Genomic DNA, 15,868 nt, shown 5'->3' with positions numbered 1-15,868 from the left:
TTTATATTGGTATATGGTCTCCATCCTGGTATGTGCTGCTCCCATCTTGCTCTCCCATCCTGTCATGTGCTGCTCCATCCTGCGCCCCATCCTGTCATGTGCTGCTCCACCGTGCCATGTGCTGCTCCATCCTGCGCCCCATCCTGTCATGTGCTGCTCCACCGTGTCATGTGCTGCTCCATCCTGCATCCCCATCCTGTCATGTGCTCCCATCCTGCGCCCCCATCCTATCACGTGCTGCTCCATCCTGCGCCCCCATCATTCTGGGCGGCTGTGCGGAGTGCGGGCAGCTGTGCGGAGTGCGGGCGGCTGTGCGGAGTGCGGGCGGCTGTGCTGAGTGCGGGCGGCTGTGCTGAGTGCGGGCGGCTGTGCTGAGTGCGGGCGGCTGTGCTGAGTGCGGACGAATGTGCTGAGTGCGGGCGGCTGTGCTGAGTGCGGGCGGCTGTGCTGAGTGCGGGCGGCTGTGCGTGGCGCTGCTGGGTGCGGGCGGCTGTGGGTGGCTGTGCTGGGTGCGGGCGGCTGTGGGTGGCTGTGCTGGGTGCAGCGGCTGTGTGTGGCTGTGGGCGGCGGCTGTGCTGGGTGCGGCGGCTGTGCGCGGCTGTGCTGGGTGTGGCGGCTGTGCTGGGTGCGGCGGCTGTGCGTGGCTGTGCTGGGTGCAGCGGCTGTGCGTGGCTCTAGGCAGCTGTGCGTGGCTGTGCTGGGTGCGGCGTCTGTGGACGGCTGTGCTGGGTGCGGTGGCTGTGCTGGGTGCGGCGGCTGTGCGTGGCTGTGCTGGGTGCAGCGGCTGTGCTGGGTGCGGCGGCTGTGCTGGGTGCGGCGGCTGTGCGTGGCTGTAGGCGGCTGTGGGCGGCTGTGCTGGGTGCGGTGGCTGTGCTGAGTGCGGTGGCTGTGCTGAGTGCGGGCGGCTGTATGTGGCGCGGCTGTGCTGGGTGCGGCGGCTGTGGACGGCTGTGCTGGGTGCGGTGGCTGTGCTAGGTGCAGCGGCTGTGTGTGGCTGCACGTGGCTGTGCTGGGTGCAGCGGCTGTGCTGGGTGCAGCGGCTGTGCTGGGTGCGGCAGCTGTGCTGGGTGCGGCGGCTGTGCGTGGCTGTAGGCGGCTGTGGGCGGCTGTGCTGGGTGCGGTGGCTGTGCTGAGTGCGGTGGCTGTTCTGAGTGCGGGCGGCTGTATGTGGCGCGGCTGTGCTGGGTGCGGGCGGCTGTGGGTGGCTGTGCTGGGTGCGGCGGCTGTGGACGGCTGTGCTGGGTGCGGTGGCTGTGCTAGGTGCAGCGGCTGTGTGTGGCTGTGGGCGGCGGCTGTGCTGGGTGCGGCGGCTGTGCGCGGCTGTGCTGGGTGCGGCGGCTGTGCGCGGCTGTGCTGGGTGTGGCGGCTGTGCTGGGTGCGGCGGCTGTGGGTGGCTGTGCTGGGTGCAGCGGCTGTGCGTGGCTCTAGGCAGCTGTGCGTGGCTGTGCTGGGTGCGGCGTCTGTGGGCGGCTGTGCTGGGTGCGGTGGCTGTGCTGGGTGCAGCGGCTGTGCGTGGCTGTGCTGGGTGCAGCGGCTGTGCTGGGTGCAGCGGCTGTGCTGGGTGCGGCAGCTGTGCTGGGTGCGGCGGCTGTGCGTGGCTGTGGGCGGCTGTGCTGGGTGCGGTGGCTGTGCTGAGTGCGGCGGCTGTGCTGAGTGCGGGCGGCTGTATGTGGCGCGGCTGTGCTGGGTGCGGGCGGCTGTGGGTGGCTGTGCTGGGTGCGGTGGCTGTGCTAGGTGCAGCGGCTGTGCGTGGCTGTGGGTGGCTGTGCTGGGTGCGGCGGCTGTGCGTCGCTGTGCTGGGTGCGGTGGCTGTGGTTGGTGCGGCGGCTGTGCGTGGCTGTGCTGGGTGCGGCGGCTGTGGACGGCTGTGCTGGGTGCGGTGGCTGTGCTGGGTGCAGCGGCTGTGCGTGGCTGTAGGCGGCTGTGCGTGGCTGTGGGCGGCTGTGCGTGGCTGTGCTGGGTGCGGCGGCTGTGCTGGGTGCGGCGGCTGTGCTGGGTGCAGCGGCTGTGCGTGGCTGTAGGTGGCTGTGTGTGGCTGTAGGCGGCTGTGCGTGGCTGTGCTGGGTGCGGCGGCTGTGGACGGCTGTGCTGGGTGCGGTGGCTGTGCTGGGTGCGGCGGCTGTGCGTGGCTGTGGGCGGCTGTGCGTGGCTGTGGGCGGCTGTGCGTGGCTGTGCTGGGTGCGGCGGTTGTTTTGGGTGCGGCGGCTGTGCTGGGTGCGGCGGCGGTGCGTGGCTCTAGGCGGCTGTGCGTGGCTGTGCTGGGTGTGGCGGCTGTGCTGAGTGCGGCGGCTGTGCTGGGTGCGGCGGCTGTGCGTGGCTGTGCTGGGTGCGGCGGCTGTGCTGGGTGCGGCGGCTGTGCTGGGTGCGGCGGCTGTGCTGGGTGCGGCGGCTGTGCTGGGTGCGGTGGCTGTGCGTGGCTGTAGGCGCCTGTGCGTGGCTGTGGGCGGCTGTGCTGGGTGCGGCGGCTGTGCGTGGCTGTGCTGGGTGCGGTGGCTGTGGTGGGTGCGGCGGCTGTGCTGGGTGCGGCGGCTGTACTGGGTGCGGCAGCTGTGGGCGGCTGTGGGCGGCTGTGCGTGGCTGTGTGCGGCTGTGCGTGGCTGTGCTGGGTGCAGCGGCTGTGCGTGGCTGTGCTGGGTGCGGCGGCTGTGCGTGGCTGTGCTGGGTGCGGCGGCTGTGGTGGGTGCGGTGGCTGTGGACATAAGTGGCGTAAGTAACAAATAGCTGTGGCATGAAGTGCCCCAGCCTCATGGCACAGCAATTTGTTACTTGCGGAGGGTGAGTATACTTACCTGTCCCGTTCCACCGACGCCATTCCGGGCCATGAATATCCCCCTGCTCCCGGAATCGGCGCCTGCGCAGTCCGCGCTTTCCGGCGCCATTTTCTTGAAGACACATTGCAGTGTGTCTTCAAGAAAATGGCGCCGGAAAGCGCGGACTGCGCAGGCCCCTTTTCCGGCACCAGGAGGACAGATTTTCTGTGTCCTCCTGGTGCCGGAAAAGGCGCCTGCGCAGTCTGCGCTTTCCGGCGCCATTTTCTTGAAGACACACTGCAATGTGTCTTCAAGAAAATGGCGCCGGAAAGCGCGGACTGCGCAGGCGCCGATTCCGGGAGCAGGGGGATATTCATGGCCCGGAATGGCGTCGGTGGAACGGGACAGGTATGTATACTCACCCTCCGCCTCCTGGCTCGTCCCTGTTTCTCTGTTGGAGATCGCGGTGTGCGTTCAGCGCTTACGCATACCGCGATCTCCTGGGAGCGTCGCTCTGTGGGGTCCAGACTGCACCGGCGCTTGCGCAGTCTATAAAGGCTTCGGACAGAGTGACGCTCCCAGCGTTATATTATAGATTAGACCCAACCCATTAATTTACTAGCAACCAATGGGGTAGCTCTATTAAGTTAGAAAAAATACATCATAATACAACATACATATATACAAATAAAAACAATCCCACATAACCAGCCCTCCGTATATACTAACCGCTAACATGGTTCAACTATCTCTGATCGCTCCCCACTATTAAATTATACCCACAAATCCACAATGAATCCCCGATGTCCACGTTGTAAACAACACCGATCGCACCAATCTAAACAAGGCATCAGCAGTTGTCATGACATCATGGGCGCGTTCACAGCGGGAGCAGTCCAATCCGCTCATAGAGCTCCCACATCATGTGATCGCCGTATATCCAGCATGCAGCGCTCATCATTGCACTAGTTCATAGGCTGATTCCCCGATACGTCAGTTCCAAAAAGGCACACCCACTCCTGTCCAATGGTATCATTATACCGCGCATGTCCATGATGTCACCATCCTCCAGAACTCCTGTGCGCATGTCCTAATTCCGGACTCCGGCAATACCAGCGCACCGAACTTGCTGCATCAACAAATGCGCATGACAGAAGGATTCTCCAAACATTTCTTCACTCCAGGTGACATCAGCGCGCAAAACATATCACAGCAATCAGCCTGCATGAACAAAAAGATCCACAAAGAATTTCTCCACTCCAGGTCCATATCATACGATAAAGTGTAACGCATCTCTTAATAGATAGTTTATATACATCCTCAGTCATGGCTATATCAACCAGGCGATATTCTATAAAACTTGGACAGCCACTTTTACCTGCCATATCTAGGCCTTTTTATATGGACCTGCAATGAGAAATAATATATACAAGGGGAAACAACCATCCTAATATAATACACCCGATCCATATAGATATACATATATCAAATACATCATTGTTTCAGCAATACTAATTCATATGTTCATAAGCGAAATACATATCTCTATACAAAGGGATAGACACATCAGGGCAAAAAGAACATAACAATATCTCATAATATATCAAAAAACCATATCACCTTCCTGATGTCGATAACTTAAACCACCAGACACCAATGGATTTGGATGAATATAAGGGGAACAGCATATTCATGATAATAACTACAATACTTTCAATAGATCAGAACGATCAAGTCACAAGAGCCCTATATCAAAATATCAAGAGGTTTTTAAATATGTATATACAAGACAAATTACATATTAGAAAGACTGTTATTACTACCACCCTTATTGAAATAACAATACAAAACAGTATATAACAAGGTTAAAAACAATAATACACCGATGAAATACTACAATGGATCTACAAAGCACTATAAGAGACAGCTCTGTTGATAATCACTATTTAAACCCCTTGGAAAAAGGGTATCGAGCTCATATATCCATTTTAACTCTTTTTTCTTAAGAAGAGAGACACGATCACCACCCCGTCTTAACATAGGTACATCATCTATGACACGATATCTGAGTTGATTGACCGAATGTCCCAACTCATGAAAGTGCCTGGGTACTGGAAGATCAATGAGCTTTGTTCTAATAGTGCTTTTATGCTTAGAGATCCTCGCTTTGACCTCCATCATGGTCTCCCCTACATAGTAGAGCCCACAAGGGCAGCTAAGGACGTAGACCACAAAACTACTTCTGCATGTATAACGTTTCCGTATCGTGTACTCTTTCCCAGTATGGGGATGATAAAACAGCGCCCCTTTAACTAGGTTGTTACAGCACGCACATCCGAGACAGGGAAAATTAACCAGGCTCGGACGGCTCAAAGTAGTTTGTAGGTCCCTCCTTAAGCTGCCCACATCAGATACCACCAGCTCATCCTTCAAACTTCTATTCCTCCTATATGAGAACAACGGAGGCGATTGGAACTCGCTCACATTAACATGTCCCCTACTTAAATTAATGGGTTGGGTCTAATGGTATATAATGGTGGTTGGATTGTCTTTTCACTATGCTTGATAAAGGTCCTCGGACCGAAACGTTGCAGGAGGCAGAATAAACACGTGAGCTGTTTCTTCACATTTGCTGTGGTGCTGTCCTTCTCTTTATTTGCATTTGGATTCGTACACTGGGATGGATCCCCTGGTGAGGACGTGCACCCTGATGTCCATAGAGACGTTGTTACTTTAGGGTGCGGCCTCACTACTATTTTTTGATACTTGCATTGTTTGGGTCCTGTTTGGCCTGCATCCTTTTTGTATTTTTAACATGGATATATGTGCTGGTACGAGCAATGGTGAACCAGCGTCTGCCTGTTTTTATTATACCGATGAGGATGCTGCAAGGATCATATCAGACGCTGAAGTTGATAACTCATATCTGAAACAGCCATGCATTGAAATGCTAAAACGAGATGGGAGGCAGAAAGGAAAAGAATTATCTTATTGGAGTTACATGCTGGAACATTGGTGGAGTACTTTAAGGCCAAGAGAATCCCTAGGGGATTAAGGCCTAATTTAAGGCCTTCTCTGATGCCAAGCAATGTGCAATTTTGTGCTAAATTTGAAGCAATTGGCAATAAATATGCTTTTGACATCATGCTATTAAATATAGAGTTCCTGAGGAATGAAATTGAGACTTTGAAAATTAAACAGGATGAGACGAAAAATGCCATTCTGTACATCATTTCAGCTGATGACCTTGGTCAAATTAATTCTAAGTTGGAAGAAAGTCTGTCTAAATTTAAAGCTGGACTGGAGGATACCAAAAGATCTAAATGGTTCCAGGATCTGGACGACTATAGTAATGGCAGAATATATGGTTGGCAATTTAGGAACTCTATGCCAAATAGACCAACATCAGGGCCTGGACACCCTAGAGGTGTTCCTAAAAGAACAAGGAGACCTCGGAGAGGGACAAATGCGCAAGCGGCTTTTGGCTTTACAGGTGGTGAGTCTGATTCCACAGACGAAGGTGGTGTGATGAATTTAAACACGACTCGTTTTTTAGCCAAGGAGACGGTGATATCCCAAGAAGACGGAGGGGCCACAGGGGTGGCAGGAAACATAGGAAGAGAGAATCAAGGCTCAGTGACGAGGTCCAAAGTGAAGAAGAAATGAGTGAAATACCCTCTTTGGTGGTAAATATCTCTTCATTAACCCTTTCAGATTTGCAAATCGAGGTGCTCTCTAAGGGGCTTTCTTTTTGCCCTACGAGTAGGGCTAATTGGTTTAGTATTGACAATGATTTGTATTTGTTTTTTAGGCGTCTGAAATTGGCTGTATTCTTTTCAGATAAAGAGAGGGCTGTGACCTTAGATCCCCAGACACATCTCTCCCTTGATATGTTTGGTCTCTACAATAAAAGTGATTTTGTGCCTCCGGTTCAGGATCCTGTTGTGGAGACCTTTTGTAAATTGGTAAAGGCTGATGTAGCCAGATTGAAACATGGGGGGAGGAGATTAACTCGTTCAAATTTAACATATGCAGAACGTAAAGAGATTGGGATTTTGAAAAATAACAAATCCATCACCATCAAGGCGGCCGACAAGGGCGGAGCCTTGGTGGTGATGGATACTGCCCAATATATGGGGGAGATAAGGTCGCAGCTTTCTGACACAGAGGTCTATGAGAGACTACAGGTGAACCCAACCCAGAGGTTCAAATTGGAATTGGATACGATAATTGAGGAAGCACTGAATAGTAGTCTAATTGATGTTAAATTAGCTAAATATCTTAAAGTTGAACATCCGGTGGTTCCCGTCCTGTACACCCTCCCAAAGATTCACAAGGACCTTCAGAGGCCCCCTGGCCGCCCAATTGTGTCGGGCAGGGGGTCTCTTTGTAATAAGGTAGCTATTTTTTTAGATCATTTATTGAGGAAATTTGCGGTTGCCGTACCATCCTATGTAAAGGATACAAGTGATTTTATTAGGTGCTTGGAGGGTGTGCAGGTCGAGGAATCCACATGGTTGGTTGTCACGAATCCCAATGGCAAGGGATAGCACAGGACAAGCAAAGTACAAATAAATAACGGACGAGCTCTAGGGTGATGGAACCTGGGCTGACCGCTGCCCTACGCCTGACAAACGCAACTAGAGATAGCCAGGGAGCGTGCCTACGTTGGTTCTAGACGCCACGCACCAGCCTAAGAGCTAACTAGCACTGCAGAGAAAATAAAGACCTCACTTGCCTCCAGAGGAATGAACCCCAAAAGGTATAGTTGCCTCCCACATGTATTGACGGTGAAATGAGAGGAAGGCACACACATAGAGATGATATATATAGTTTTAGCAAATTGAGGCCCGCTGTAAACTAGAAAGCAGAACGATACAAAAGGGGTCTGAGCGGTCAGCAAAAAACCCTAATCAAAAAACCATCCTGAGATTACAAGAACCCATGTGCCAACTCATGGCACATGGGGAGAACCTCAGTCCACTAGAGCTACCAGCTAGCATAGAGACATAATAAGCAAGCTGGACAAAAAACCAAACAACTGAAAATCAGCACTTAGCTTATACTGAAAGATCTGGGAGCAGGTAGGCAGGAACCAAACTGAGCACATCTGAATACATTGATAGCCGGCAAGGAAATGACAGAAAGGCCAGGCTAAATAGGAAACACCCAGCCACAGATGGACAGGTGGAACCCAGAGACCGCAACCCACCAAAGTCACCCAGTACCAGCAGTAACCACCAGAGGGAGCCCACAAACAGAATCCACAACAGTACCCCCCCCTTGAGGAGGGGTCACCGAACCCTCACGAGAACCCCCAGGGCGATCAGGATGAGCTCTATGGAAGGCGCGGACCAAATCAGTCGCATGAACATCGGAAGCGACCACCCAGGAATTATCCTCCTGACCATAACCCTTCCACTTAACCAAATACTGGAGTTTACGTCTGGAAAAACGAGAATCCAAGATCTTCTCAACAACATACTCCAATTCTCCCTCCACCAGCACCGGAGCAGGAGGCTCAGCCGAAGGAACAACGGGCACCTCTTACCTCCGCAATAACGACCGATGGAACACATTATGAATAGCAAACGATGCTGGGAGATCCAAACGGAAAGATACAGGGTTAAGAATCTCCGAGATCCTATAAGGACCGATGAATCGAGGCTTGAACTTAGGAGAAGAAACCTTCATAGGGACAAAACGAGAAGACAACCACACCAAGTCCCCAACAAGAAGTCGGGGACCCGCGCGGCGACGGCGATTAGCAAACTGCTGAGTCTTCTCCTGAGATAACTTCAGATTGTCCACCACCTGATTCCAAATGTGATGTAGCCTGTCCACCACCACGTCCACTCCAGGACAATCCGAAGACTCCACCTGACCAGAAGAAAAACGAGGATGAAACCCCGAATTACAAAAAAAAGGAGAGACTAAAGTAGCAGAACTAGCCCGATTATTTAGGGCAAATTCGGCCAGTGGCAAAAAGGCAACCCAATCATCTTGATCAGCAGAAACAAAACACCTCAAATAAGTTTCCAAGGTCTGATTAGTTCGCTCCGTCTGGCCATTCGTCTGAGGATGGAATGCAGACGAGAAAGACAAATCAATGCCCATCTTAGCACAAAACGTCCGCCAAAATCTAGACACAAACTGGGATCCCCTGTCAGAAACGATATTCTCCGGAATCCCATGCAAACGAACCACGTTCTGAAAAAATAAAGGGACCAACTCAGAGGAAGAAGGCAACTTAGGCAAGGGCACCAAATGAACCATCTTAGAAAAGCGGTCACACACAACCCAGATAACGGACATTTTCTGTGAAACAGGGAGATCAGAAATAAAATCCATGGAAATGTGCGTCCAAGGCCTCTTCGGGATGGGCAAGGATAACAACAACCCACTGGCTCGAGAACAGCAAGGCTTGGCCCGAGCACACACTTCACAAGACTGCACAAAGGTGCGCACATCCCTTGACAAGGAAGGCCACCAAAAAGACCTGGCCACCAAGTCTCTAGTACCAAATATTCCAGGATGACCAGCCAACACAGAAGAATGGACCTCGGAGATAACTCTACTGGTCCAATCATCCGGAACAAACAGTCTTTCTGGTGGACAACAATCAGGTTTATCCGCCTGAAACTCCTGCAATGCACGTCGCAAGTCTGGGGATACGGCGGACAATATTACCCCATCCCTAAGGATACCAGTAGGCCCAGAGTCTCCAGGAGAGTCAGGCACAAAACTCCTGGAAAGAGCATCTGCCTTCACATTCTTTGAACCTGGCAGGTATGAAACCACAAAATTGAAACGAGAAAAAAACAACGACCAACGAGCCTGTCTAGGATTCAGACGCCTGGCAGACTCAAGGTAAATGAGATTCTTGTGATCAGTCAAGACCACCACACGATGTCTAGCACCCTCAAGCCAATGACGCCACTCCTCAAATGCCCACTTCATGGCCAAAAGCTCCCGATTACCCACATCATAATTGCGCTCGGCGGGCGAGAATTTTCTAGAGAAGAATGCACATGGCTTCATCACCGAGCCATTGGAACTTCTCTGTGACAAAACCGCCCCCGCTCCAATCTCGGAAGCATCAACCTCAACCTGGAAAGGAAGTGAAACATCTGGTTGACACAACACAGGAGCAGAAGAAAACTGGCGCTTAAGTTCCTGAAAGGCCTCCACAGCCGCAGGAGACCAATTAGCAACATCAGCACCCTTTTTAGTCAAATCAGTCAAAGGTTTAACAACACTGGAAAAATTAGCAATGAACCGACGATAAAAATTAGCAAACCCCAAGAACTTCTGAAGACTCTTAACAGATGTAGGTTGTGTCTAGTCACAAATCGCCTGAACCTTGACAGGATCCATCTCAATAGTAGAAGGAGAAAAAATGTACCCCAAAAAAGAAATCTTCTGGACTCCAAAGAGACACTTTGAGCCCTTCACAAACAGAGAATTGGCCCGCAGAACCTGAAACACCTTCCTGACCTGTAGAACATGAGACTCCCAGTCATCAGAAAACACCAAAATATCATCCAAATACACAATCATAAATTTATCCAGATATTCACGGAAAATATTGTGCATAAAGGACTGAAAGACTGACGGAGCATTGGAGAGTCCAAAAGGCATTACCAAATACTCAAAATGGCCCTCAGGCGTATTAAATGCGGTTTTCCACTCATCACCCTGTTTTATCCGCACAAGATTATACGCACCGCGAAGATCTATCTTAGTGAACCACCTAGCCCCCTTAATGCGAGCAAACAAATCAGTCAATAATGGCAATGGATACTGATATTTGATTGTAATCTTATTCAGAAGGCGATAATCTATACAAGGCCTCAGGGAACCATCTTTCTTTGCCACGAAAAAAAAACCTGCTCCCAGAGGGGACGAAGATGGACGAATATGTCCCTTTTCCAAGGACTCCTTAATATAATTCCGCATAGCAGTATGCTCTGGCACTGACAGATTAAATAAACGACCCTTAGGGAACTTACTGCCAGGAATCAATTCTATAGCACAGTCACAATCTCTATGAGGAGGGAGCGAATTGAGCTTAGGCTCCTCAAAAACATCCCGATAGTCCGACAAAAACGCAGGGATCTCAGAAGGAGTAGATGAAGCGATTGAAATCAGAGGTACATTATCATGAACCCCCTGACATCCCCAGCTTAACACAGACATTGTTTTCCAATCCAGGACAGGATTATGAGTTTGTAACCATGGCAGACCAAGCACTAGTACATCATGTAAATTATACAGTACAAGGAAGCGAATCACCTCCTGATGAACGGGAGTCATGCGCATGGTCACTTGTGTCCAGTACTGCGGTTTATTCATAGCCAATGGTGTAGAGTCAATTCCCCTCAGAGGAATAGGAACTTCCAGAGGCTCCAGACTAAAACCGCAGCTTTTGGCAAATGACCAATCCATCAGACTCAGGGCAGCGCCCGAATCCACATAGGCATTGACGGAAATGGAAGACAGTGAACAAATCAGAGTCACAGACAAAATGAACTTAGGCTGCAGAGTACCAATGGCAAAAGATTTATCAACCTTTTTTGTGCGTTTAGAGCATGCTGATATAACATGAGCTGAATTGCCACAATAAAAACACAATCCATTTTTCCGCCTATAATTTTGCCGTTCACTTCTGGACTGAATTCTATCACATTGCATAGTCTCAGGTGCCTGTTCAGAAGACACCGCCAACTGGTGCACAGGTTTGCGCTCCCGTAAACGCCGATCAATCTGAATGGCCATAGCCATAGACTCATTCAGACCTGTAGGCGCAGGGAACCCCACCATAATATCCTTAATGGCCTCAGAAAGACCATTTCTGAAGTTAGCAGCCAGGGCGCACTCATTCCACTGAGTAAGCACCGACCATTTCCGAAATTTTTGACAATATATTTCTGCTTCATCATGCCCCTGAGAGAGGGCTAATAAAGCCTTTTCAGCCTGAATCTCCAGGTTAGGTTCCTCATACAGCAATCCCAGTGCCAGAAAAAACGCATCCACACTGAGCAATGCAGGATCCCCTGGTGCCAATGCAAATGCCCAATTCTGAGGGTCGCCCCGCAGGAAAGATATAACAATCCTGACCTGTTGAGCAGGGTCTCCAGAGGAGCGAGATTTTAAAGAAAGAAACAATTTACAATTGTTCCTAAAATTCAGGAAGGTAGATCTATCTCCAGAGAAGAACTCTGGAATAGGAATTCTAGGTTCAGACATGGGAGTGTGAATAACGAAATCCTGTATATTTTGAACCTTTGCAGTGAGATTACTCAGGCTGGAAGCCAAACTCTGGACATCCATGTTAAACAGCTAAGGTCAGAGCCATTCAAGGGTTAAGAGGAGGTAAGAAGCAGCTAGACAGCAATTAAGGGCTAGGCAGCAAAACCTCTAAAGGAAAAAAAAAAAAAAAAAAAAATTTCCCCAAACACTTCTTTTTCTCCTGCTTCAGCCCAAACAATTAAAACTTTGTGGGCCGGCTATACTGTCACGAATCCCAATGGCAAGGGATAGCACAGGACAAGCAAAGTACAAATAAATAACGGACGAGCTCTAGGGTGATGGAACCTGGGCTGACCGCTGCCCTACGCCTGACAAACGCAACTAGAGATAGCCAGGGAGCGTGCCTACGTTGGTTCTAGACGCCACGCACCAGCCTAAGAGCTAACTAGCACTGCAGAGAAAATAAAGACCTCACTTGCCTCCAGAGGAATGAACCCCAAAAGGTATAGTTGCCCCCCACATGTATTGACGGTGAAATGAGAGGAAGGCACACACATAGAGATGATATATATAGTTTTAGCAAATTGAGGCCCGCTGTAAACTAGAAAGCAGAACGATACAAAAGGGGTCTGAGCGGTCAGCAAAAAACCCTAATCAAAAAACCATCCTGAGATTACAAGAACCCATGTGCCAACTCATGGCACATGGGGAGAACCTCAGTCCACTAGAGCTACCAGCTAGCATAGAGACATAATAAGCAAGCTGGACAAAAAACCAAACAACTGAAAATCAGCACTTAGCTTATACTGAAAGATCTGGGAGCAGGTAGGCAGGAACCAAACTGAGCACATCTGAATACATTGATAGCCGGCAAGGAAATGACAGAAAGGCCAGGCTAAATAGGAAACACCCAGCCACAGATGGACAGGTGGAACCCAGAGACCGCAACCCACCAAAGTCACCCAGTACCAGCAGTAACCACCAGAGGGAGCCCACAAACAGAATCCACAACAGTTGGTGTCTTTTGATGTTACATCATTATATACATCCATTGAGCATGTCAGGGGGTTGTCTGCTGCTGGTGTGGCGCTGGCCGGCTCCGACATGGCTCCTGATTGTGCACGGTTCGCCCTGGCGCTGCTGGAGTTCATCCTTGGGAGGAATTTTTTCCTCTTTGGTGATGACTACTTCTTGCAGCGCCGCGGGACAGCCATGGGGTCCAATGTGGCCCCTACGTATGCTAACATCTATATGGCTGTCCTGGAGGGCGAGCACGTGTACAAGTCACAATTTTGGGGCCATGTTAGGGGCTGGCGGTGCTACATCGATGACATCTTCCTGATTTGGGATGGTGACCACAATGAGCTTATGCATTTCCATCTGTTTTTGAATAATATCTACCCTGGGTTGGGGTTCACTATGGAGTGCTCTCAGACCAGGATGAAATTTCTGGATACATGTGTCTATAAAAGTGAAGGGTTTTTACACACTGATTTGTTTGTCAGACAGACAGAAATAATATTTTACATTTTTCCAGTGAACACCCACGGAGAATGGTAGAATCCCTTCCATGGAGCCAACTTTTGAGAGTCAGGAGGATTGTCTCTAGTGATTCTCTTATAGATACGAGGCTTAATGAGATGTGTCAAAAGTTTCTTGCGAGAGGATACCCTAAGAGTGATTTGGATAAATTTAAAACAAAAGTATTGATCAAAGGAAGAGACGAGCTCCTTACTCCCAAATTGGCCATAGTATCAAATAAGAGGGTACCACTCGTGACAGCATTTAATGGTTTGAGTGGCCAGATTTCAGATATAATTCGGAGACATTCGTCACTGTTGAGTAGGGGACATGTTAATGTGAGCGAGTTCCAATCGCCTCCGTTGTTCTCATATAGGAGGAATAGAAGTTTGAAGGATGAGCTGGTGGTATCTGATGTGGGCAGCTTAAGGAGGGACCTACAAACTACTTTGAGCCGTCCGAGCCTGGGTAATTTTCCCTGTCTCGGATGTGCGTGCTGTAACAACCTAGTTAAAGGGGCGCTGTTTTATCATCCCCATACTGGGAAAGAGTACACGATACGGAAACGTTATACATGCAGAAGTAGTTTTGTGGTCTACGTCCTTAGCTGCCCTTGTGGGCTCTACTATGTAGGGGAGACCACGATGGAGGTCAAAGCGAGGATCTCTAAGCATAAAAGCACTATTAGAACAAAGCTCATTGATCTTCCAGTACCCAGGCACTTTCATGAGTTGGGACATTCGGTCAATCAACTCAGATATCGTGTCATAAATGATGTACCTATGTTAAGATGGGGTGGTGATCATGTCTCTCTTCTTAAGAAAAAAGAGTTAAAATGGATATATGAGCTCGATACCCTTTTTCCAAGGGGTTTAAATATTGATTATATCAACAGAGCTGTCTCTTATAGTGCTTTGTAGATCCATTGTAGTATTTCATCGGTGTATTATTGTTTTTAACCTTGTTATATACTGTTTTGTATTGTTATTTCAATAAGGGTGGTAGTAATAACAGTCTTCCTAATATGTAATTTGTCTTGTATATACATATTTAAAAACCTCTTGATATTTTGATATAGGGCTCTTGTGACTTAATCATTCTGATTTATTGAAAGTATTGTAGTTATTATCATGAATATGCTGTTCCCTTATATCCATCCAAATCCATTGGTGTCTGGTGGTTTAAGTTATCGACATCAGGAAGGTGATATGGTTTTTTGATATATTATGAGATATTGTTATGTTCTTTTTGCCCTGATGTGTCTATCCCTTTGTATAGATATATGTATTTCGCTTATGAACATATGAATTAGTATTGCTGAAACAATGATGTATTTGATATATGTATATCTATATGGATCGGGTGTATTATATTAGGATGGTTGTTTCCCCTTGTATGTATTATTTCTCATTGCAGGTCCATATAAAAAGGCCTAGATATGGTAGGAAAAAGTGGCTGTCCAAGTTTTAGAATATCACCTGGTTGATATAGCCATGACTGAGGATGTATATAAACTATCTATTAAGAGATGCGTTACACTTTATCGTATGATATGGACCTGGAGTGAAGAAATTCTTTGGGGATCTTTTTGTTCATGCAGGCTGATTGCTGTGATATGTTTTGCGCGCTGATGTCATCTGGAGTGAAGAAATGTTTGGAGAATCCTTCTGTCATGCGCATTTGTTGATGCAGCAAGTTCGGTGCGCTGGTATTGCCGGAGTCCGGAATTAGGACATGCGCACAAGAGTTCTGGAGGATGGTGACATCATGGACATGCGCGGTATAATGATACCATTGGACAGGAGTGGGTGTGCCTTTTTGGAACTGACGTATCGGGGAATCAGCCTATGAACTAGTGCAATGATGAGCGCTGCATGCTGGATATACGGCGATCACATGATGTGGGAGCTCTATGAGCGGATTGGACTGCTCCCGCTGTGAACGCGCCCATGATGTCATGACAACTGCTGATGCCTTGTTTAGATTGGTGCGATCGGTGTTGTTTACAACGTGGACATCGGGGATTCATTGTGGATTTGTGGGTATAATTTAATAGTGGGGAGCGATCAGAGATAGTTGAACCATGTTAGCGGTTAGTATATACGAAGGGCTGGTTATGTGGGATTGTTTTTATTTGTTTATATGTATGTTGTATTATGATGTATTTTTTCTAACTTAATAGAGCTACCCCATTGGTTGCTATTAAATTAATGGGTTGGGTCTAATGGTATATAATGGTGGTCGGATTGTCTTTTCACTATGTCTTTTCACTATGCTTGATAAAGGGCCTCGGACCGAAACGTTGCAGGAGGCAGAATAAACACGTGTATTCTATAAAACTTGGA

The 15,868-nt window shown here is 49.1% G+C and overlaps 1 long non-coding RNA gene across 3 annotated transcripts in view; it reads left to right on the top strand.

The window, feature by feature from the left end:
* Positions 1–15,868, top strand: part of LOC143815476 (uncharacterized) — a 61,558-nt gene that overhangs the window by 29,138 nt on the left and 16,552 nt on the right. Inside the window, exons 3-4 of one of the 3 annotated variants that reach the window (XR_013223757.1) lie at positions 6,307–6,436; positions 15,124–15,609. The exons of the other annotated variants lie outside the window; for them this stretch is intronic. This is a non-coding gene — a long non-coding RNA (uncharacterized LOC143815476). Of the gene's footprint in view, positions 1–6,306; positions 6,437–15,123; positions 15,610–15,868 lie in introns of those variants that run through there. 3 annotated transcript variants of the gene reach the window in all.

Source organism: Ranitomeya variabilis, chromosome 3, assembly GCF_051348905.1.
Source record: "Ranitomeya variabilis isolate aRanVar5 chromosome 3, aRanVar5.hap1, whole genome shotgun sequence".
Lineage (NCBI taxonomy): Eukaryota > Metazoa > Chordata > Amphibia > Anura > Dendrobatidae > Ranitomeya > Ranitomeya variabilis.
Note: the sequence above shows the minus strand (reverse complement) of the source record. Positions and strands in the feature narration are given on the sequence as shown.